General features: G+C 50.5%; 1 non-coding gene across 3 annotated transcripts in view; it reads right to left on the bottom strand.

Annotated features, from left to right (window-relative positions):
- The window catches only part of FAM178B, a 102,776-nt gene that overhangs the window by 29,194 nt on the left and 48,434 nt on the right, over positions 1–25,148 (bottom strand). The window contains exons 9-12 of one of the 3 annotated variants that reach the window (XR_001307605.2): positions 13,704–13,818; positions 7,991–8,072; positions 7,528–7,704; positions 7,219–7,316 (exon numbers count right to left, since the gene is read on the bottom strand). This is a non-coding gene — a transcript (family with sequence similarity 178 member B). Of the gene's footprint in view, positions 1–7,218; positions 7,317–7,527; positions 7,705–7,990; positions 8,073–13,703; positions 13,819–25,148 lie in introns of those variants that run through there. The other 2 variants (XR_001307609.1, XR_002342534.1) reach the window with 2 other exon arrangements.

Genomic DNA, 25,148 nt, shown 5'->3' with positions numbered 1-25,148 from the left:
GATAAAACCCAGAGACCCTTAGGCTAAAAACACCTTACAGTCACCTGGTCTCATGTCCTAGTATCCTCATATCCATTAAATTAAGCCTTTGGGGTACTTGAAGGATGTCACCATACTTTCCACCCTTCCCCAGCTGCAAGAGCTACACCTTTTCTCTCTTTCAGAATCTCTTTGCCCTTTGGGGCTGGTTCTTCTGAAGGCTCTCAGGGATGTTGGTGTTCCCGTTGAGCGAGGTGCTCAGAGCTGAGGCCCATGCTTACTTTCAGGGCAGCCCTGAGACGCTACACAGTTGACACGTGGAGCCCAGGTCTAGTTCACATGTCTTGCTGTCAAATCCCATTTCCCAGATCCTATTCTTAATTGTGCAGCTGGACCTTCCATTCCCACTCAGCCCATCATTATAGTCTGCAGAGATCTTTTGAGGGCTTCAATTTGCTGTCAGTTGCATTCATGTTATGTGTGACCTCTTAATGGTCTCATCCAAGACACTGGGTCCACTCTGGCCAAGCTGTCAGCAGAGACAGAACTCTGGGCGGCTGCTGGGGCTGGCCCTCCAGGTGGACTCCGACAGCCGCAGCACCTTCTGATGACAAGCCATCTAATTCCACATCACCTGGCCCACATTTCTTTCAAGGTCCATGAGATTGACTATCATCTCCATCAAATGCTCTACAAAAGCTTAGACAGCTCCAGAGAACTATTCTGGTTAGCCTGTCAAAAACTAAATGAGGCTAGTCTGGTATGATTTATTCTTAGGAGTCTTAGAAAGCAGTGCTTCCTTTTCTCTGTATGTGCTCACAAACTGTCCTCTGGGGAGTTCTGTTGAGGCCACAACAAGATTGCAGCCCTGGCCAGGAAAGCACCTTCTGCACCCTCCCTCCCTCGCCATCTCCCAGGCAGTCTCCAAGTCCCCACCCCCGCATGTCACCCAGGACAGACATGGGACATCCTTGCACAAGAGGGGACCTAAACGCATTCCTCAGCTAGATGCTGTCATACTCTCTCCCCTACTCTCTTAGGCTGAAACCCCCTTTGATCAATATTCAAGTTCAGATGAGAAATTATGCTCCTCCACAAAGAGAGAAGCAAAATAAGAATTACTTGGCGGTGTTCTCTCTGCATCACTGTTCAAAGTTCTGTGTCAACCCGGAACAGCACCTCTTGCTTGGAAGCACCTATACAGAGTCCCCTTCTATGGGCCTTAGCTTTCCCAATGATGCTGTCGCTGGTCCATGCTGCTTCTCCATCTGCCTTGCTTGTGTGCCTTTCTTCCCCTCTCCTGAATCCTTCCAAATCAGGAGGCGAGCATGAGCTCTGGGTACAGCCCCTGTAGCCTCTAGATACTTCCCGCTTTTTGCCTCACTGGAATCATTTCCAATCCATGTTCAAAGTGGTTTTGTTTTTTTGTTTGTTTGTTTTGTGGGTTTTTGTTGTTGGTGGTGGTGGTTTTTTGTTTTTTTTGTTTGTTTGTTTGTTTTTGGTTTTTTTTTTTGCTTTTTAGGGCCACACCTGCAGCATATGGAAGTTCCCAGGTTAGGGTTGAATTGGAGCTGTAACTGCTGGCCTATGCCACAGCCACAGCCATGCGGGATCCAAGCTGTGTCTGCAACCTACCCCACAGCTCACAGCAATGCCAGATCCTTAACCCACTGAGTGAGGCCAGGGATCGAACCTGCATCTTCATGGATACTAGTTAGTATCCATGGATAACCTGCTGAGCCACAACGGGAACTCCCATGTTAAAAGTTTTATTGCAGGATCCCTTAGCCCATCTGAACCATCTTTCTTTTTGGAATATGCTACTAAAAAATCACCTCTTTCTATGCTTCTTGAAATCTGCCCACCAGTAGCAACCGCCCCATAAGCATGCTCCTTCTCCATGCCAGAGTCCGAAGACCCAAAGGGTAAAGTTCCCTAGGCTACAGCTCCCTTCCTCCCAGGCTAGTGGGCCAGCAAAGAGCACCACCAACCAGGGCTCTGTGTCAGGAGGTTTCCTGGAAGAGGAGATGCCTCATCTGGGCCCAGTCTTGGCAGGGCATAGGGTGGGATGGTAGGAAACGTCAACCACACAGAGGAAGAGGAAAGGGCAGTGGTCATTCAGTGGAGGGAGAGGGGCCCCACTGCCTGCTGGGAGAGCAGAGGTTTCAGCAGCAGCAGGAAGCGTGCTGGGGCTGGCCAGCATCTCTGGGTGGCTCCTAGGAGGTCTGAAGGGGTGGGGGGGCCAAGGGAGAAACAAAAGATGTGTAGACACATCACTCCACACAGTCATGCAGTTTTCAGGGAGGGGGCAGATCTAAAGAACACACAGAAAGGGAGTTAATGGTGGAGAAAGGACCCTAGGAAAGGAAGCCCAGAGAGGCTGATGGGTGGGGAAGAAATGAATTGGTCCAGGGCCCTGCCAGTCTTTTGTCCTGCCCTGTGGAGAGTGAGGATCCCCACCTAGGGTGGCAGAGTGGGACACAGAGAGAAACCAGGAGGGCTGAGGGCTGGGGGTGGGGGGTGGCCTGGGGTGCCTGGCGTCACGTTCCCCTCTACGTACAGGGATATTACGTCAACTTTTGCAGGTGGTGGAAAAGGGTCCTGGTGGAGTGGCTCCCTTGAGACAGGGCTCCTGGGAACAGCACAGAGGCTTGCGAGGACACGCGCCAGAGCCCCTGGACCGAAGCTGGGCCCTGTTCTTCCCATCAACTCCCTGAGCTACCCCAGACGCACCTTCCTCCAAGAACCTCCTCTACCCGTTGGCCCCATTTCAGGTAGTGTCCTCCAGCTTGTACTTTCATGTCTCACAGTTAAGTTCAACATTGCTTTCCATATACAGTGCATCCCTTGAAGTCCTGGTCAAAAAGGTTGGTTGGCTCGGGGTAGGGGGTAGAGGGTGGCGTACGTCACACAAATGTTGACAGGGCTCTCGCTTTGTGCTTAACCGGTCAGTAGGACAAGAAAGTGGCAGCCCATTGTGTAAGAGAACACTTTCCTGGGGTCAGTCTGGGTGCTGGGGTCAGTCTGGGCGCTGAGCCCAGTGGGGCATCTACCAACGAGGGCAGAGTGGAGCTGCCAGCATGGGGATGGGGGGGAATGGGGGGAGGCTAACTAAAGATCACAGTGGAAACAGTGCAGCTGGGAAAAAGAATTAGAAATCCTTTCCGATCCAGTCTGGCACAGCTGCCAAAATCCATGTGGAAGTGGAAAGAGGAGCGGCGAGGACAGGCCTAAAGCACAGATGAGAAATGGGGATAGGCCAGGTGGCAGAGGAGCAGGGAGGGCACTTTTTAAGAGGTATTCCTTGGTGCCCTTTGGATTCTGTTCTATTTGACTGCTTTATCTATTCAGAAAAAAATTTCTAAATAAATGAATAAAGAACAACCCATCTTGGAGTTCCCGTCGTGGCTCAGTGGTTAATGAATCCGACTAGGAACCATGAGGTTGCGGGTTCGGTCCCTGCCCTTGCTCAGTGGGTTAAGGATCTGGCGTTGCCGTGAGCTGTGGTGTAGGTTGCAGACGCGGCTCGGATCCCGAGTTGCTGTGGCTCTGGCGTAGGCCTGTGGCTACAGCTCCGATTCAACCCCTAGCCTGGGAACCTCCATATGCCGCGGGAGCGGCCCAAGAAATAGCAACAACAACAACAACAACAACAACAACAAAAGACAAAAGACAAGAACAACCCATCCAGATGATGAGTCCTCTTTCCCAGCAAAGCCCTCAGCAGGAGGTTCTACCCCAGCTGACACTTCCATTATACTTGCTCCCAGCATTTAAGGAGACTTACCATGGGCCCTGGAGCTACAAAAAGACACTGATTCCTGAAATCCCAGTTTGGCTAACAGATGAACAATGTCACAAATTCAGGATATGACAAATCTTTGGGAAAGGATAGACTATTAAGACAGAAAACAGGAATTCCCTGTTCGTGGCACAGTGGAAACGAATCCGACTAGGGACCATGAAGTTGCAGGTTCGATCCCTGGCCTTGCTCAGTGGGTTAAGGATCTGGTGTTGCCATGAGCTGTGGTGTAGGTCGCCCAGGTAACTTAGATCCTGCGTTGCTGTGGCTGTGGCGTAGGCCGGTGGCTACAGCTCCAATTAGACCCCTAGCCTGGGAACCTCCATATGCCGCGGGTGTGGCCCTAGGAAATACAAAAAAAAAAAAAAAGAAAGAAAACAATTAATTTGTGGTCACCTGCTCTTTGGGGGTAGAAAAAAAATCAAGTTAGATCTTTGTTTCATACCTACAAAAAAAATAGATTCCAGATGGGATTAAGTGCCAATAGAAACAAAGTTTTATAAGTACTAGAAGAAAACAGAACACAATATTTTTGTATTCTTGGGGTAGGCAAGGCCTTCCTTTCCAAGATAGAAAGATTCAATTACAATCAACTCTGTACTATCTATGTAACTTTTCTGTAAATTTAAATCTATTCTGAAATGAAAAGTTTACTGGAGTTCCCTGGGAGCCTAGCAGTTAAGGATCTGGTGTTGCCACTACTGTGGCAGGGGCTTGATCTCTGGCCTGGGAACTTCCGCATGCCATAGGTGTGGCCGAAAAAATAAAAATAAAAAATGAAAAAGGACAACTTACAGCCTAGGGGAAGAAAATATGGTGTCTGAAACATAATTAGTAAGCAATCTGTAAAGCAATATAATTAAGAAGATAAATTACTTGACAGAAAAATGAGCAAAAACTATCAAGAGATAATTTACACCAAGAGAAACACAAAAGGTCAACAAACACAGGAAGAGACTCTCCATTTCACTGGCAACCAGGGAAATGAAAATTAGAACCACAGGATGAGATTTCTCACTTACTAGATTAACTAAAACTTAGAAACAAAACTGAGAATATACAGTGTTAATTAGAGTGTGGAGCAACAGGCATTTTCATGTCTATTATTAATGGGTACAGCTTCTTTTCTGGAGGCCAGATTAAAAAACAATGTTTTTTTTTTTTTTTTTTTTTTTGGCTGAGCCCACTGCATGTGGAAGTTCCTGGGTCAGAAACGGGACCCAAGCTGCGGCAGCGACCCAACTTGCTACAGTGAAAATGTCAGATCCTTTAACCCGCTGGGTCACAAGAGAACTCCCCAGATTTCAAATACACATACGTTAGAACTGCAATTTCAAAGAATTATCCTATAGGAATATTTGCATAGATGCACAAAGCTTATATATTGTACAACTATCCAGAACAGGGGACTGGTTTCTGCACACATCAGGAAATACTAAGCAGCTATGGAAAGAATTAGGTTCATCTCAGAGGTCCTGCTATGGTGCAGCAGGTTAAGGATCCGGTGTTGTCTCTGCAGCAGCTTGGGTCGCTGCTGAAGTGTGGGTTTGATCCCCAGCCCAGAGCAGTGTGTTAAGGATCTGGTACTGCTGCAGCTGTGGCTTGGATTTGATCCTGGGCCTGGGAACTTCCATATGCCATGGGTGGAGACAAAAAAAAAAAAAAAAAGGCTCATCTCTCTCTCATACACACACAAACACACCTCAGAGCTACTGCAGGTCAGGTTCCAGATCACCACAATAAATCAAACACTATTATAAAGCAAGTCACATTAATGCTTTGATTTCTCAGTACAAATAAATGCTGTTTATGCTATACTGTGTATATATGAAACATGTATGTGTGTGTACATATATATATGTGTGTGTGAATACACATGCACACACACATACACATACATGACAGTGAGAAAAACAAATCCTAATCACGTGGCCTGGTTGGAGCAAGTGGGAAATTGGGGCTGGATCACACGGAGCCTTGGAGGCCAGGCTAAGACACTTGCAAGTGGCTGTGCAGGCAATGGGGAGTAAGGCCAGGCAGAGACAGGACAAGCACAGGTACTGCTGAGCAAAGAGCCTCTGGACAAGGAGGCAGGGACAGAGAGCCACTGCCACCATCCAGGTGAGAGATGGAGAAATCCAAGCAGGAGGGGGCGGGAAGGAGGTGGCTGATTTAAAGTGACCCGGACAAGGTCCCTGCTAAGGGGCAGACATGGAGAGGCAACTAGAAAAAAAGGATTTAGGGATGAACAGGGATAACGAGACGGGGATGGGAAAGCCCTTTGGGACTGCAATTTCTAACTTGTGCAACACCTAAAGGTCTCAGAGCTTCTAGAAGCCCCGTTCTTTCAAATACAGAGCAAATCTTTCCTTTCAGAACTGTGGAAAAGCCTCTGCTCTTTCAACCAGATCCCTAGCAAAGAGACTTGAATTTCCCAACTTAGCCAGAAGCTGAGCTCAGGATGGATCTGAGGATGTGCATCTGAGTGGAACTCCAAGCCTTCTCCCAGGAGCTGCCTCCTGGGGAAGGGGAGTCGCAGGGGATGGCACCAGTGGCAGGTGACCCTGAGGGTGCCTGTGAAGGCTGTGGGTCTTCCTGAAGGGGGCCCAGGACTATTCTGGTTGGAAGGGTGGGAAGGGGTGTCATTCTAGGTGGGAGGAGCTGTGAATGGATGGCGAAAGGGGAGAGGAGGAGATGCAGGGAATGGTCAGTGCTGGGAAGGGCAAAGAACTCCCTGAGGCTGTGGCAGGACAAGGAGGGGAGAGGGAGAGAGGAGAGGGGAGGAGAGACTGGGGCCTGTCTAGGGAATGGGTCTTATCTCTCCATGGGCTTGGGTCTGTTTGTTCACCTTGTTAGTTTGTTTGAAAAGAATTTACAAAGTGCCAACAATGTGCCAGGCACTGTTCTGGATGCAGGGTGACACGGCAGTGACCCCAAGAAGAGACCTGTTCCCCTGGAAGTGACAAGGAGGAGAGGCAACCATGAACAAGGAACAAATGGTAAGATAATTTCTGTCAGATTGATGCCGTGCAGAAAATAAAACAGAAAGACGCGCAGAGAGTTGGAGAGGGGGTGAGAGAGTGAGGGGACTGTGCAGCTGAGGTCTGAATGGGGAGAAGGAACCCTGCCTCCACCAGGGACGGAGGGAGCCGCAAAGGAGGGTGGGGATGCTGCAAGTCTGAGGCTAATTGTACAAGGCAATTGTTTTGCTAATAAGACTGTGTTAAGAAAATGAGGCTTTTTTCCATTTGTAATGAACTCATTAGTGAATTATATTTTTAGTCTTTTCTCCTGGGTTTTTGAGATGGGGCGGGAGGGGAAGGTTTGTTGGGACTGAGGAGAGGATTGTGGAAACAGCCCCCACCCACCAGCTACACCCTGTCACAGGGACAGGGATGAGTCTCAGAGTGGGGAGGCCGAGGTGGAGCAGGACCCACCTGCTCCGGGAGGTCACGTCAGGGAAGAGCTGCACAAGGGCCAGCAGGTTGTGGTGGTGATCGGACACCTGACTCAGGGCACAGCACAGCGGCCGGAGCTATGGGGAAGAGGGGATTAAGGTGGGCCGGGGGTGGGAAACCTTCCACCCTGACGCCCTGAACCAGCCCACCCAGGGGAGAAGGTCAGGTAAGGAAGGAACCTCTGAGCAATGCTGTCCCTAGCTGGGGCGCTCTAGGGGCCACGAGACACTGTGGGGACCTTCCAGGTGAAAGTGAGTGCTTGGGCTTGGGCTGAGGGGTCCACGGTACCTTCCCAGGCCACTCCTGGATGTTCTCCAGGAGCAGGAGCAGGAGCTGCTGGAGGTCAGTCTTGGGCAGTAGGCGGAGTCCCACATCCAGGCCGGCTTGACATATCAGCTCAATCAGGCCCAAAAGGCTCCCGTCGGGGTAGGCCCCTGGTTGGGCCAGGGCACACAGCATCAGGAACTGGAAAGCAGAGAGAGCTCAGGGGCAGGGGCCCCCAGGGCACTGTGAGCCCTCAGCCATGCGGGGAAGGAGCTGAGAAAAATATTGAGGGCTGGAGTCCAGCTCCCTGGGTCGTCGGCTTCACGCATAGGCGGGGAAGGAGCAAGAGCTGCTACAGCCGGTGGCCTGGCAGCCAGCAGGTGCCTGCAATGGTGCTGAGCGCACCCTGGGTGCTCAGAGGTACTCCCTCCCTGAATTCAACGCTGAATAGGCCTGGACTGGGAGCAGAGGGCTGGGTGTGCCTCACCTTACAGATGTGGCTCAGACTGATGTCCAGGGCCGTCTCCCCGGGGGTGTCCTGCTGCTCACACTGGCTCAGGTTGGCCTTGCTAAGGTGGTACCGAAACAAAGGAAAGGAAGTAGGAGGAGGCAGGCATGAGGAGAGAACTGAGGCAGAGAGGGAGGCCCGAGACTGCTCAGAACAGACCCAGGATGGTCTGTTCAGCCTGGGGACCCATTCAGCCTGGGGACCCTGAGGTCACCTCCTGCTGTGTAACAAATTACCCCCAAATAATCCCAAAGACGCTTAAAAACAACAAATGTGTATTATTCCATGTAGTTTTGAGGTCAAAAATCCAGAAGCAGGAGTTCTCATTGTGGCTCAGTGAGTTAAAAACCCAACTAATCTCCGTGAGGACGCAGGGTTACTCCCTGGCGTCACTCAGGGGTTAAGGACCTGGCATTGCCGCAAGCTGCAGCATAGGTTTCAGGCTTGGCTAGGATCCGGTGGTGTTGTGGTATAGGCCAGCGGCTGCAGCTCCAATTCGACCCTTCTGATTCGGAAGCCCAGCAACTTCCATATGCCACAGGTGTGGCCCTAAAATGAAGAAAAAAGAATCCAGGAGCAGCTTACTGGAGGCCAGGCAGGGGGTGCTTTGGCTCAGGGCCTTGGGAGGAGGGGCTGCTCCCAGTTTAGGTTAACTGAGCGGAAGGAGCTGCTTTAAGCTCACTCACTTGGTCACAGGCCTCAGACCCTGCCATGTGGTTCCTCACCTTGCCCCGGCCTCCCTAAATCAAGTGATCTGAGAAAGAGAAGATATCTGAGACAGAAACTGCAGACTTTTATAACCTAACCTTGGAAGTGACATCACCTCTGCTGATTTTTACTGACCCCACAGGCCAGCCTGACTTGGGTGGGAGGGAGCTGCAGCTGGGGGTGAATGCCAGGAGGTGGGGACCACAGGGGCCTCGCTCCCTAATGCAGCTGCTCCAGAACATGGGGGACCCCAAAAATCATACTCCACTGCCCCCCCCAGAATCTTCCTCACAAGCATCCTTTGTCCACACAGATATGGTGAGGCTACACATGCAGGGGCAAGCTCACAATGTTGCAGCTTACATCCGGTCAGCTTCCCAAGTCTGCAGGTGAGGTGAAAATCAGAGTGAAAGACATCCTTGAAAACCCCTCCAGACGTGCTCCACTACCATGCTGTCCACAACCAGGCCTGGCACAGCCAGGAAACAGCCTGGGTAAAGTTAGAGGCCAGGGTCATATATTTAAAACACCCCCTTGAAAGACCAGGGCCACACTCAGGGTAGCGAGAGCCTCACATAGAGATAGGCACTAGGTGATAGCAGAGCCACTTGGCCCTCTGCGCAGGCCCCTGGGCACACACTCCCTGGATGGCACACTGAGCAGGGGTGCCCTCAGCTGCATGACATGCTCTCTCTGGCCAAGTAGGTGTTGCTGTTGGTTTCAAATAAGTGAGGTGACTTTGTGACAAGGCTCCTTTCACCATCTCTTCCACGCCTCCACTCTTACTAACTAGCTTGGAGTTCCTGACACCCGCAGACTTCAACAATGAAGACATGATGATGACACCACCACCCCGGCCACCGCTCCTGGGTGCTCCAGTGAAAAGGCTCTGCTCTTCTTTACTTCGTGGTGCTGTGGTGCTGCTTCTCCAAGAGGAAAAAAGGAAACCCATCTCTAGGCACCTTGGAAGTTGGTGTCAACAAACCAAAGCTGTGGGGGACAAGACAGGACTGGGCTCGGCCATTCTTCCAGATTCTAGCATTTACCAGGGCCAGAGAACTAACAGGTGGGGCTGGCCCTCGTGCATCGGGTACAGGATGGCTCTGTGTCAGTATAGGAGGGGAGTTCCGGTCTGTACGCCAGCCCTAACCCTAAGTGGGGCAAGGAGGGCTGGGAACAGTCTCAGACTTCCTGCAGGGCGGGGGCAACCACAGTGCAGTGAGACTCTGCTGAGGAGGAGTGGGTTTTCAATTTGGTGCTACCAGTGGGAGGAGGAGTATAGAAAATGTGGGCTGGGGAGGAATGTGCAGCCCAGTAATGCCCTGCGCCACTTCTGCTGGGGACAGCAGGCCACTTCACCAGGGCCTCATCCTTGCTTCTCTGAGAAGCCACTGGACTGAAATGTCCACATCCATGACTGCTATTCTGGGACGCAGCATCGGCTGATCCCCAGGCCCCCAAAACAGAGAAGAGAATTCTAATAGTAGGCTAATAAGCCCACTCCTCTCCCCAGGTGAGACTGGTGGTACCTGACCAAGAGTGTCTGTGTAGGTATGTGGCATCAGCCTCTGAGGATGCTGGCGCGCTCTCCTGCTTCCCATCTGGCACTCGTGCTCTGGTCCCTCCTCAGCTCCCCTTTACCCCCAGAGGTCCTTTCGATTTCTCCCTCCCCAGCCTCATCACGGGGCAGAGGGCTACTCAACTGGCAGTAAGGCGATCAGCATGGTCCAGCAGCAGAGGGCTGTGTCCTAAAAGGCAGTCTTGGAGCATTCAATGACATGGTGATGCATTCCAAGGAAATCTGAGATTAGGAACAACTGGGGAAAGACCAGTCTTTCTCATCGCGGCTAGAGACAGCCAAGCCGTGGGTCCACGTGCACACACATCTCTGGCCCTCATCTCCAGTCCTGGCTACCGTGAGGCTTGTGGGTGCCTCAGAGGAGCCCCAGGGTACCTATTTGGCCCGGGAAGTCTTAGGTGGCGACATCCCTGGGGATCAACAGGAAAATGCCTCATGTGGAACCAATTGGCACAGGAAGAACCTCTGAGGATGAGGATGGCACAGAGAAGGCAGCCTGCCCTGTAGATCCTCCTGTAGCCCATGCATCCATGAAGGATGCCAAACCCTTGGTGGAGGAGAGCCTGGAACCTTCTTGGTGTCTCCTAAGTACTCTAGAGGTTCCCACAACACAGCAGTCAGGCAGCAGCAATCCAGGACAGCCACTAGAGCATCTTCACCACCCTTTGCCTCAAGGAGGTCGTGGGAGGGGTCTCCCGGACCTCTTTTTTTTTTTTTTGGTCTTTTTTAGGCCCAAACCGGTGGCATATGGAGGTTCCCAGGCTAGGGGTCAAATCTGAGTATAGCTACTGGCTACAGCCACAGCTCATGGCAACGCCAGATCCTTAACCCACACCTGTGACCTACACCACAGCTCATGGCAACACCAGATCCTTAACCCACTGAGCAAGGCCAGGGATCAAACCTATGTCCTCATGGATGCTAGTCAGATTTGTTTCTGCTGAGCTATGGTCAGAACTCCTCTGGACCTATTTGTTTGCTTCTCAACTGGAGGCTGTGTTCAGGCAGAATGCCCCCAGACTTAATGGCTGGGCAGGTGGTCCCAGCACACTCTTCCAGAGCTGGGATGGGGAAATGACCCCTGAAACTGCTGGCCCAATCCTCTGGGTTGGCTGGAATCCTCTGTGGGAAATGATGACAGCAGCCAGCCCAAGAAGGGAGCCCAAGGAAAGAGGCAGGGGTCTCAAAACAGGATGCCTCGGGTTGCAGCACTCTGGGCCTGGAGGGCTAACTGCGCCCGGTAAAGCTGGAAGTCTGCAGGCGGGGGCTGTGTCTCAAGTATTTGAGATGACATGTTTCCACAGTCACAGTCCTAATGCTCACCTGCCCCTGTGCGCCCCCCACCCCCCAGGCTGGTGGATTTGTCTTGAAACATCAGGGGCAGGAAGCCTTCAAATCCTGGTGGAAGGCGGAAGGGAGGGAGGTGTGTGGGGGCTCTCCACAGAGCAAACAGGGAGCTTACAAACCTCCAGGGCCACCTCTCAATTTCCAAGTGGGTGACTGGGTACTCTTTGTTATAAGTGGCTCTTCTGAATCTCACAGCCCCCTGCCCCCCGACATGTCCCATATGTGCACTTATTTTCCCAAGTATAATTTTTTTCCCAACTCCTACTAGAAGGTGGCCTGATTGAAGATCTGTGTTAGAGAAGAGGCTCAGAGGTTTACTACACCAGTTATGAACTCCAAGGTGAGGGAGAGGGGCAGGAGCACAGCAGGCTGGCACATGTGTCGGGTATTTATAGCACAGTGAGTGTGGTTTGGTCTGGTTTGGTTTGGCAGACAATTACTAAACACAGTCGTGGAACAGGTTCTTAAGAAAGCTTCAGCCTTCCCCCAGAGGGACATCCGCCCACCACAGTGGGCCCCAGGGACTGTTGGCAGGATGGTGGGGGCTCCCACGGGACAGCTTGTCCAGGGTCTAAGCTCTCGGTCGTACTGCAAACCAACTTCTCAAAGAAACCTCAAGAAAGAACAAGCTTATGATACCGACATCTCGACAGCCAGATCTAGTCACCATCCACCCAGCAAGTCATCGATGTATTGTATTGTACTGGATCGGTTATTCCTAGAGGGAAGGGAGGAATTAGCATCCCTGCCCACCCCACCCCCCGGCCCAGTGCACAGAGAGGGCACCCCCAAGACAAGATGGAGCCCTGTGGAAATTACGTGTAAAATTGTGCTTCGCTGGCCATGAGCTGGTATTAGGTAAGGTGCCGGGAGGGGCTTGGAGACACACCAAAGAGATTGAGACATGTCTTGGAAGAGGAGATGCAGTGAGGGTTCTGAGTCAGGATGGGGCAGGAACCAGTGTCAGCCAAAGCAGCCAGACTCATCCAAGCCTGGTTCCTCCCACCCATTGAGGCTGCCAGCAGGGTGGTTGCTAGGCTGATCATTCACAGTGTGATGCTCAGGTCCCTGTGTGCAATGGGCCTTTGATCCCTTTGGACTCTGTGCTGCACGGTTTGGGCTAGAGGCCGAGTTTGGTAACTTTGTTTTTTAAACTTAAAAAAAAAAAAAAAAAAACCACAGGAGTTCCCAGTGTGGCACAGTGAGTTAGGAATCCGACTACAAAGGCTCAGATCGCTGTGGAGGCACGGGTTCGACCCCCAGCCCAGCACTGCCGCCACTGCACACGTCATAGCTGTGGCTCAGGTTCAGTCTCTGGCTTGGGAACTTCCATGTGCTGTAGGTGCAGCCAAAAAAAAGTATAATTTTATTTAAATCATCAGAGGAAATCTTTCCTTTAACTTGAAAAATGCCCATGGATTCACACATTACAGTTAACCCTGACTAATACCCAACAGTCCACTTATACAAGGAGTTTTTCCAAGAGTAAGTACTATAGCACAACACGACTGGCAGTGAACCACAGGGCTGGAGGAACCTTGGATACCGAGGACCAACTATAAGTAAAACTCAAAGTTTCAACTGCATGGAGGCTTGGTGTTCCTAACCCCGTAGTGGGGTACCAGGGCTGGTTTATATCAGCTTGCACCAGCTCACAAGAGGCAACTGATACATTTTCAATAATTTTGTGAACCAGTTTATTAAAATTTATATTATATAAACTTACCACTAAGCATATTGTATTAAAAGAGTCAATATTAAAAAAAAAATGTTCCTGGTGCTGAGGCTGGATGCCACCGACAAGAATGCAAATGGAACGCTATGATGAACTGCCCATTGTATTACATTCATTAAATAGGAAATACTGGAAATTAGTGTTTCATAGCATGAATATATGTTTAGAAGACTCTCTCTTTAGGGAAAATATTTTGGTTTTTTTTTTACATTTTTCCTGAAACTGGTACTGTGCACATTTAATGTACACATGTGCGTGGATGTGAACTGAGTTCAGTGGCCGCAGAGCGCGTGAGGGAGGACGGGGACCGGGGAGGTACTCACCTCCCACTGTGCTGGAAGGGCCCCAGGGGGTGCAGTGCTGGGCTTCGGGCTCCCAGGCTGTGGAATGCGGCCGTGACCTCTTGCAGCGAGGGGCACCACAAGTACGTGTCCTCATCTGTCAGACCAAAGAAGGGCGGTGGGTTAGGGCAGGCAGAGCAGGACAGGCCACGCTGTGCCCACAGGCAGGGCTGGGCATGATGGCTCCTGGCCTTCGGGGACCAACCTGAATCCTCTGGCACCACAGATGTTTTCTGGACAGGGAAGCCACCAGTGGTGTGCTCACATTCGCCGGTGCTCTGGGCACCTGGACCTTCATTCTCCCACCTTCAAGCTATGGCCACCCAGGGAGGATGATGCTCTGACCATCTCCATCAGGCAGTGGTCAGGGCGCTGAGCTGCCCTGAGCTGAGCCAGATGCCCAAACTGGAGGCCTCAAAACCGCAAGACTCAGGAGACAGCAGTCTCCACAGCCCCAGGCTCTCCGCCACTCAGGGCGGAGGCCAGCCCTGCACCTAGTGCCGACTGAGCGCCCCTGCCGCCACGTCTGGGTGTTCCCAGGTCCACCAGCCCTGCAGCCCAGGAGGTGTCATCTTGCCAAGCTCCAGCCGCAAGGAGCTCTCTCCTGATGAGTTTAACAAGACACGAATGATAATCTGACCATATGGACAAAAGGGAAAAACCTTATGCACTGACAGCCTTTTCTACTGTCAGACTTACTTAAGGATATTTTCCAAACCAGAGCCGGATGCACCCCTGCATCACACTCCACATGCTCTTCTGCACGGTGGCATCCCTACCCCAGCAGAAGCAGAGCCCACCCTATGCTCTCTCATTCCTCCACATATTATTTGATTTACCTGCATCTAGTCTTCCTCTCCCCATTAGAATGTAAATTCCATGAGGACAGGGCGAGTCTGCGCTGCTCACTCCTGCACACCCAGCCCCAGAGTGGCCGGTGTGTGGAGGGAGCCGGATAAATGGATGGATGTATGGATGCACCAATGGGGAACATCCTACACAAAGTGACCAAGTCAAGCATGACTAAGAGAGAAACTGGAAACAAGACACAAGACAAGCTGGCAGTGTCTGGAACACAGATGATGGATCTGACTGTGGGGACTGTGGGCATCAAGAACGTGGAGACAGGGCCAGGAGCACAGGAGCAGCTCAGGCTTGATGCTTTGCCCTTCTCGGGGGTTAGCCTTCCCTCCTAAGGGCCCACCTTGACGGATCCCACTGTGTGTGGGAACTGTGCCTGGTGCCAAAGACAAAAAGTTGACCCAGGAGCACCCTTGACCTCAGGGAGCTCACAGTCTAGGAGGGAGAGCAGCCAGACAGATAAACAAATACAACAGAGCTGTTCCTGCAAAAACCGCAGTAAGTGAAGGGTGTGGAGCCTGCTGGGGCGGGGGGTAACTGGGGGCTGCTGGTAGGAGGGCAGCTGGCACAGGTACCAGGAAAGGAAGCACACACCCAGCAAAGGGACAGAAATGAGGAAGGCAGAGAGGCATGGAAGATCCTGGCATGTTCAAAGCAAGAAAGAAGGTGTCCTAAAAGCACTGAGATGTCTCAGCAACAGTGTGACACACAGCCAGCAGAGAGAGGGTCTCTGAGCCCTGTCCAGGGAGGTTCTCGAGGCAGCATCGAGTGTCTTTCTCTCTGGAAAGGAATACAGGCCAAGGCTCACCCAACAAGTAATTAGACTCTTGAAGGAGGAAAAACTTTCTTGTTTTGTTTTTTTCCTCTCGGGCAACTTAACAAGTCAAAGAACTGTAATGATACCCTTGCCTCCTTCACAAAGGAGAGCTGGAAGAATGAAGTCTGCAAAAGCAAAAGGAGAGAGGGCTGTTTACCCAAGCTCTGGGGGCCTGTGTGGGCGGTGCTGAACTTGCTACACTGGGGTGAGGGTAGGGGCGGGGGAGACAGTGTGGTAAGAGAATGGAGGAGGGCGAGGCCCAAGGAGGCCCTGCTGGGCAAAGATGTCCTGCCAGCTGCCTCAGACTCCACTGCCCGGGTAGGCCATGCAGGTGCATCTGCTGCTTGAGAAGCCCTTGAGAGCAGCAGTGTGGACCCCGCCAGCAAAGGCCTGGAGCCCAGCCTCGGCACCTCCCAGCTCCCACTGGTGATGGTTCCACATCCCCACTCGACCCAGGCTGATGTGTCAGGAGCAGTTTCAGAGAAAGGGGCCTGTGATGTCTTGGGATAAAATCAGTCCGCATCGACAGCCCAGTAAGCTGGTTAAGTGACGACCAGCACCCGAGAGCCTGTAATTAATGCAGCCTGTAAGTAGGCCATGTGCTCAGCTTTTCCTGGGCACTGTTTGTCCCGAAAGAGGGTTTTCTAGAGAGCTGACACAGAAGAGTCTTCCTAACTCAGTCTCTACGCCCACGGCACAGTCATCTGAGGTGACTCCCTGGGGGAGCAGCAGGGCCCTGGGCCATTTCAAATGCCAGCAGCAACGGCCCTGCTCATCTGGGCTCTGCTTGGAGGCTGAATCTGAATGTTCTCCTGGGATAGAACTGCAGCTTCAGGAGAAGGCAGGGGAAGAAAAGCATCAGGCCTGAAATAAAAGTGACTTTTCCATCTGTGCCTGGGAAGAAGCTTTACTTCACGTAACCCACTGTTCTCCGGGCACCTTGTGCAGAGAATATGGGAAAACCACACGCATCCCAAGAGCCCCCCCGGGTGCTCAGGGCAGCCCCAGCAGTGAGCTCAGCCCCCCTCCCCTCACTCTCCCTGTTTCCTGGGCCTTAGGGGTGAGAGATCTGCAGGCATCAGTTCTAGTTCGCCCCCTCCCTGCCCCCAAATCAAGTCACCAATGAGCATCCCGAGTGCTACACTGGGAGGGCCAAGTACCCTCTGACTGGGTCCTGATTCTCTGAGGCCCCACAGTTCCCCAGGAGGGGGCATCCCCATCAGCCAGAACGGGGGATCTGGTTCCTGAAGGAGCACAAGCTACCGAGCCAGCACATGGGGTGTGGGGCTCATGACATCTAGAGGAGGCTGAATATCTCGTCATTTCTTATCCTGCCAACTCTGGTCACTTAACTTCCCTTGGCGCTTTCGTATTTGAATTTAAACATTGTCAGTATCGCGGGCTTTAGTCAATCAGCTCTAATATTAGTCATTTTAAACTGTTATTCACTCAACAAATGTTAAGTGGACACCAGGGGACCGAAGTTCTGGTCTGACAGAGCTGATGGTGTGCTGTGGAAACAGACAATGCACACGAAAACTGAATGCACAAAACCACGCCAGGAAGTGTAACCAGCATGGAAGGAAGGGGGTCTGGGTGATGCAGGGAGATGTTACAGACTGAAGGAAGAGCCCTGAAGAGACCTGGGTCCAGCCCGAAGACCCCAGGGTCCTGGAGCTAGTGCCAGGCTCAGGGCTGGGGAACGAGGTCAGAGAGACCTGGGAGGGGACCTGCCCACCCTGCAGACAGGCCAAGACAAAAGGCAAAGGGGACATTATCAGAGGGATCCACACCTGTAGTGGGAAGAAATCCTATTAAGTTCACATTTAAAACACTTGCGCTTCACTGCCCAGCTATAGCGTGAGCACAGGACCTGCTCACCTGCTCACCCACCACAGGGCATGCATGCGGGACCTTGAAGGGCCCCAACGTGGGGGCCCTGACCCTCTCCCTGGCCTCTAGTACCCACTGGTTCCCCCCCAGACCTGCTCTGCCTACATTCCTTTTTTTTTTTTTAAACAAGTGGCCACACCTGCAGCATATGGAAGTTCCCGAGCTAGGGGTCGAGCCACAGCCACCGTAGGAGCAATGCTGAGTAGCTATGTTGTGAGCCACACGGGAACTCCTGCCCACATTCTTCCTAAGCTTTTTGTTTCTTCTCTGCTGTGCCTTCCACTCTGCTGGCTCTTCATTTTCCCTCTTCTCTCCGCTCAGAGGACCTGAGCTGAGGTCCTCCCCATGGGGCCCCCCAGCCTCCCTGCCTGCCTTGCTGATGTAATGCAGCCTGTATCCCCTACCACATACACACACACACCAAATCGCATGTATACAAACACCACACCGCTCACACATACAGCACACCACGTGTACTGACATACCCCCCCACATACACCAAACACCATGTATCCACACACTACACCACTCACGTATACTCAGAGGCTCTGTCAGCCCCAGGTTCATTTATCCACGAGGTGAGGGTATGTACAGGGCAGGGGACACTGTCCCCAGGCTACCTCTCCTCTCTCCTTCCCTCTGTAACCCACCCCATTCCCTGGTGTCACCTAACACTGTGGAGTATTCCAGACCCCATGTGTAGGACAGACCAGGGAACCATGGGCATTTTCTAGAATTAGGTGTGGCTGCAAATAAGAAAAAGCCACAAAACAAAAAGCCCACTGGGGCTTAACTAAGCTAGAGTCTTGCTTCTCACTGATGAAAAGGAAGTCTGGAGGTGGGTGGGCCACTCTGCACAGGGACCTGACACATCTGTAGGACCCTGGGTGCAGCCTCCTGCTCTGGGTCCTTTTCAAGACCACCTGGTGGCCTGGGACGTGGCTAGAGGCCCAGCTACTGTGTGTTTCACCTCCAGACAACCACTTCCTCACTGTGCCACTTCAGTGCACACTCTTGGGGTGGCTGTGAGGCCCCCCTCAGCTTGACTCTGGAAGACAGGAGCAAATCACATTCTCAAGTTTCAAAAGTCTCAAACTGATTTAGACTCGACCAAAGAGCGACCAGGTGACAGTCCTGACAGGGCCAGCTGGTTCTCGCTCACTCTGGATGTGTGAACTGGCCATGCTGGGAACGCTCCTCATCTCTGCACTGAAAGGAAACAGAAGACACCGAATGCTGGTGAGGATGTGGAGCAACAGGAAGGCTCAGGCACCGTTGGTGGGAACATGGGATGGTGCAGCCACTCTAGAAGACAGTCGGGCAGTTTCCTACAAAATCAACATTCTCTTACCATATTGTCCTGCAACTGTGCTCCTTGGTATTTACCCAGATGAACTTATAAGCTGCACAGGAATGTTTACAGCAGCTTTATGCATAACTGTCAAAAGTTGGGAGCCACCAAAATGTCCTTCAATAGGGGATGGATAAACAGACTGGAGTACCTCCAGACATGGCATACCACTGAGCAATAAAAAGAAATAAACCATCAAGCGACAAAATGACACGGAGAAACTTCCAATGTATACACTGCCAAGGGAAAAGAAGCCAGTCTGAAAAGGCTACATGATGCCAACTATACGCTCTTCCGGAAGAAGCAAACTATAGCAATGGCAAAAACAATCAGGGGTTACCAGGAGTAGGGAGGAAGGCAGGGAAGGAGGGCAGGAGGGAGAAACAGGAGCACAGAGGATGTTTAGAGTAGTGAAACAATTCTGTAGGATCTAGTAATGATGGACACATGTCATAATTGTACAACCCAGAAACCTTAATGTAAATAGTGGACTTCAGCTAATAACAATGTAACAGTAATGGCTCATCAACCCTAACAAATATACCACACTAAAGCAAGATGTTACTAACAGGAGACATTGTGGGCAAAGGTGGACTCTTTCTGTAAGCCTTAAAACTGCTCTAAAAATTAAATAAAAGGAGTTCCTATCGTGGCACAGTGGAAACAAATCTGACTAGGAACCAAGAGGTTTCAGGTTCAATCCCTGGCCCCCTTCAGGGGTTAAGGATCCGGCATTGCCAAGAGCTGTGGTGTAGGTCTCAGACGCAGCTTGGATTCCAAGGTTCTGTGGCTGTGGTGTAGGCCGGCAGCTGTAGCTCCGATAGGACCCCTAGCCTGGGAACCTCAATATGCTGAAACCGTGGCTCTAAAAAGTAAAAATAAATAAATAAATAAACAAAACAATGAAAACAAAGAACTCAGGAGTTCCCTTGTGGTGCAACAGGTTAAGGATCAGGTGTCACTGCACTGGCTTGGGTCACTGGTGTGGCATGAGTTTGATCCCTGGCCTGGGAATTTCCACATGCTGCAGGCACATCCAAAACAAGCAAAAACGAACCAAAGAACCCTTAAACACACACACACACACACACACAGAGGAAAAGGACTCCACACATAACATCTTTGGCAGGATGCTAGTGTTTGCTTCTGGATCAGGACCCAGCTGAGAACCTAATGCAGTGGTTCTCAGACTCATCTGCACAGTTTGCAATCACTTAGGGAGCAGCTTCAAAAATTACTGCCACCTGTGTCCCACTCCCTGTGACTATGGTTTAATTAGCATGGGTGTGGCTTGGGCTCTGGAATTTTTAAGAATTCCCAAGTGATTCTAATACCAGATAGGCTCAGGAACCACAGAGCTGAGACAGCCATGGCCCTGCCTCAGAGCAGCACCCTGGGACTCTGGCAGATTGTGTGGGTGGGGAGGGGGAGGGAGGAATCAAGGCAGGTAGCCCCCACCACCCATCACACCCAGGGCTCTCAGCCTCCAAGGGGAGGCCAACTGCCTCTGTGGAACCATCAGGGGAGCTTTTATTTTTTTATTTTTAAACAAAGACTTCATTTTTAAATTTTTATTTATTTATTGTCTTTTTAGGGCCGCACCCATGGCATATGGAGGTTCCCAGGCTAGGGGTCAAATGGAAGCTGTAACAGCTGGTCTACACCACACCACAGCCCAAGGCAACGCTGGATCCTCAACCCACTGAGCAAGGCCAGGGATCAAACTCGTGTCTTCATGGATACTAGTCAGATCTGTTTTCACTGAGCCACATCGGGACTCCTGGGAGCTTTTAAAGTGCTCACATCCAGGCTTCACTGGACCAGTCTCAGAGGGCAGGACCCTGGCCATACTTTGTGAAGCTCAGCCACGCTGAGCTGGGGTAAAGCATGCCTGCCTGTCGCCACCAGGTCAGCGGATAGGCAGCTCCACTGCCAACTGACCACAGGGGATCAGAGGAGCTGGTGGAAAAGATGCCTACATCCGCTGTGGACAACACACACATTCCCCAAACTGTCCCCTTGTTCAACGGGGAAGGTCTGAGTCTTACTGTGGACTCGGCTCACAGAGCTGCCAGGGACTTAAGGGAAAGCTGAAACGAAAACAAGCAAAGACACGGTCCCCAAGCTCTGGGCTCACAGCCTATCAGGAGAGGCAGTATGAATCAAAGAATCTACACGTCAGACATAGATAACCAGAGCCACAAAGAGTGGAAAAGGGAGCGTGACAGTGGAGGGAATGGAGGCTGGGGGAGTGGGGGGCAGAGGAAGAGGTGAAGACAAGAAGGCAAAAGCCAGGGAGCTGCTGGGAGGAGGGAGAGTGACCCCAAGCAGAGAAATGCGCACAGGCCGAGGCCCTGCAGCAGGACGAGAGGGGAAAGAAGGCCAGTGAGGGTGGAGCACAGATGGCAAGACAGAGAGAAAGCCACGACAAGCCAGACCAGGGCCAGGCCAGGCCAGCCACTCTTCTTCCAGACCATGAAGTTCAGGCTTCCCAGCCCCCTGATTATTTGTAAAACTGGAAAATAATAGTATCTACATGTTGGGTGGTTGTGGTGACTGAATGAGATGGGCAAAGCCCTGGGCTCAGTGCCTGGCACAAGCTCTCTAGAAATGTTAGCTATTATTTTTAATGAAATTACTTTTATCATCACAACAGACAATAACATGTTTCAAAAATGAGGACCAATTATGAAGCTGAATTACTGTTATTGTCGGGCTCCAATTGGAGACTCTGGAGGGGCTGTGCTGGACCAGTGACGGCTCTGGGGAAGCCAGGGTGGGGGATCTCCCGGGTGGTCCTCAAAGCCTCTTCCTGCCCGTTTAGGTCTACACAGCCTTCTCACAGTACCAGGGTGGGGACTGAGAGTGCAGCTGGGGCAGCCAAGCTGGATCCCAGCCTGTCTCTCTGTGATGTTCAGGAGTGAAGGGCACCCACATGTGAACAGGGCGGGCCCTGGGCTGGCACCTAAGTGCTCCTTGTGCGTCTGTGATTCACAGATAACAGGGCCATGTGGTTTCCTGAGGGGCAGCTGCCCACGGGCTGGGCCTCCACACTGGGGGCTCCAGGAGCTCTGAACGGCTTCCTCGCCACCCAAGCTGGAGACTGCTCTGCTCGCTGTGAGGCAGATCAGGTGTCCAAAGACAGCACAAGAGCAGAAAGTGTCAACCACATCTATGGACAAAGGGATTTGACTGCTTAAAAATCCTGTGAGAAAACAAAAAGAGAAACCAAACCAAACCATCTGAGACCAGGATGAGGAAGAAATGGCCAAAAAGGAACTACAGAAAGAAACACAGACAGTACTTAGAGCATTCATGCTGCTTAGTATCTTCAGTTTATTGAATAAGGTATGATTCGTGAAGAAATACATTTTTGTTTTGATAACAGCCACCATAGCTTCTGGATCCACCAGATGCTTCACAGACATAATTACCCGCCAACACTAAAAACAATCCCCGGTGCACAGTGCTGGCCCCTCAGGTGAGGACTCGTCTGTGTCCTGAGGCTGCTTCGTGGTGCTACAGGGTTTCCCCAAGGGATGACTGCTGGACACCCTGGCCTCACTCCATCCAGTCCCCAGTCATGCGTCCCTGCACTTCCCTAACACACTGCTGCTCAAACTTGCCAATAAGGAGTCTGCCTAGAATGCCAATCAAAGAATGCTTCTGCTGATCTCCAAACTTTTTTGTTGTTATCTGTCATTTAATTTTTTTTTTTTTTTTTTTTTTTTTTTGTCTTTTGTTGTTGTTGTTGTTGCTATCTCTTGGGCCGCTCCCGCGGCATATGGAGGTTCCCAGGGTAGGGGTTGAATCGGAGCTGTAGCCACCAGCCTACACCAGAGCCACAGCAACGCGGGATCCGAGCCATGTCTGCAACCTACACCACAGCTCACGGCAACGCCGGATCGTTAACCCACTGAGCAAGGGCAGGGACCGAACCCGCGACCTCATGGTTCCTAGTCGGATTCGTTAACCACTGCGCCACGACGGGAACTCCTTTTTTTTTTTTTTTTTTTTTTTTTGCTTTTTAGGGTCGCAGCTGAGGCATATGGAGGTTCCCAGGCTAGGGGTCAAATCAGAGCTGAAGCTGCCGGCCTACGCCACAGCCACAGCCACAGCCACGAGGGATCTGAGCCATGTCTGCAACCTACACCACAGTTCACGGCAATGCCAGATCCTTAACCCACTGAGCGAGGCCAGGGATCAAACCCGCAACCCCATGCTTCCTAGTCAGATTTGTTAACCACTGAGCCACGATGGGAACTCCAGAAACTCCTTTTTAAAAAAATTATCATTTATTTATTGTTGGAGACCATGGAACAGCTGAACTTTGCAGAAGGCGAATGTCTTGGACTCAGAGTTCTAAAGTACAGAGTCTCCTTCAAAGACAAGATGAAGGACTTATGCATTAACCATGTTATTCTATAAACAGCTGAACTATGTCCTAAGGATACCTCCTTTGATATTACTAAGATTATAATCTCGTTATTGCCTATGCCTGTCCCTGCCCACAAATCTTGTCACCTTCATTAATCCCATCAATAATAATCTCATCATCTTCCTTAATAAAAAGATATGATGGCCTAAAGCCTAGGCTCCTTTGCCTTCCTTCTACCTGTTCTATGAACAGAGTGCCTCTTGGTCCCCCACTTTCTAAATGTAAGAGTCTTGTGCGTTTGGTTATACTGTGCCTCCCTCTTCCAGGATTCTCCGTCTCCCTGCAGCGCTAGACGCAACAGAGTGGCGCCCAATGTGGGGCTGGAAGAGAAGGTCTGCCACTAGTGGAGAAATAAGGAAGGTCTGCCACAAGCAGGAAAAGGTGAAACTGCAGACGACCAGAAAACAGTAGCCTTGCACTCGCAACGGGGAGCCCGCGACTGTGAGTAGGCAAGTAGAAACTTTAAGCCAGGATAACAATGGGGCAGAATCAATCACAAGGAACTAAACATTACATTCAATTGTTTAAATGTAGGTTGAGACAGTCAGGGGCTCTGGTAACAGAGTCCAAGATAGAGGAATTGTTAGAAGCTGTGATCAAATATAAACCTTGTTTTCCAGGCGAGGGTACTGTGGACCTGGAATGTTGGGATCTAATGGGAAAAAATTTAAACCGTACCCATCAGTCTGGGGACTGTCTTTCTGTTTCTACTTTTTCTAAATGGGAAGCTATCGATTTATTTATTTTTAAATTTTTAAAATTATACCTCCAACAAACACATTTATAAGCTATATAACTGTACCATGATACTAATATGTTATGTACATGCTATAATGTATTAAAGAGAGAACTTTAAAAAGATGAGCTACTATGATCTGTTTCCACCTTGAGAAACTGAGGCAGGGGGAGGGGAGCGAATTAAACCCAAAACAAGCAGAAGAAAGGAAATAAAGGTAAGAGTAGAAATCAGTGAAATAGAAAACAACTGTAAGGAAAATAAATAAAACCAAAAGCGAACTGATAAACCTGTGACCTGACTGATCAGGAAGAAGAGAGAAACATAAAATACAAATATCAGAATGAGAAAGAGAGCATCATCATTGATCCAACAAGCATTACAAGGATAAGAAGAGAATATTATGAACAAGTCTGTCAATAATGTTGACAATTTAGATGAATGGACACAAACTAACAAAGCTTACTCAAGAAGAAACAGATAATGTAATTTACCATAAAGACAAATATAAATAACCTAAAAAGACAAAAGAAAAAAAAAAACTAAAAGCTTAAATGGCTTCACTGACTAATCACAAGAAACATTTAAGGAAAAAATAATACCAGTTCTACACAAACTCTAACAGAAAACTGAGGAAGAAATAATCCTTTTTTTTTTTTTTTTTTTTTTGCTTTTTAGGGTTGCACCCACAGCATATAGAAGTTCCCAGGCTAGGGGTCCAGTCAGAGCTATAGCTGCTGGCCTACACCACAGCCACAGCCACAGCAATGCCAGATCCGAGCCACGTCTGCGTCCTACACCACACAGCTCACGCTGGATCCTTAATCCACTGAGCAAGGCCGGGGATCATATCTGCAGCCTCATGGGTGCTAGTCAGATTCATTTCCACTGAGCCATGACAGGAACTCCCAGGAAATACTTCTTAACATAGTCTATGAAACCAGCAATGCTGTGACACCAGAACCAGAAAGAGTAAAGTACATATGAATATTCTTTATGCACATAAATGTAAGAGTTCTCCAGAAAAATTTAGCAAATTGAGGAGTTCCCACTGTGATGCAGCAGGTTAAAGATCCAGCATTGTCTGTGTAGCAACTTGGGTTGATGCTGAGACAAGGGTTCAATTCCTAGCCTGGTGCAGTAGTTAAGGATCTGGTGTTGCTGCAGCCTGGATTCAAATCCTGACCTGGGAACTTCTATAAGCCTCAGGTGCAGCCTTAAAAAACAAAACAAAACAAAAACCTAAAAGACACTTATCTAAAGAAGATACACAGATGGCAAATAAGCCAACACAAAGATTATCAAGCTTTAGGGAAATGCAAATTAAAACC

This window comes from Sus scrofa, chromosome 3 (assembly GCF_000003025.6).
Source record: "Sus scrofa isolate TJ Tabasco breed Duroc chromosome 3, Sscrofa11.1, whole genome shotgun sequence".
NCBI lineage: Eukaryota > Metazoa > Chordata > Mammalia > Artiodactyla > Suidae > Sus > Sus scrofa.
The sequence above is the reverse complement of the archived record's forward strand: the minus strand, read 5'-3'. Positions and strand labels throughout refer to the sequence as shown.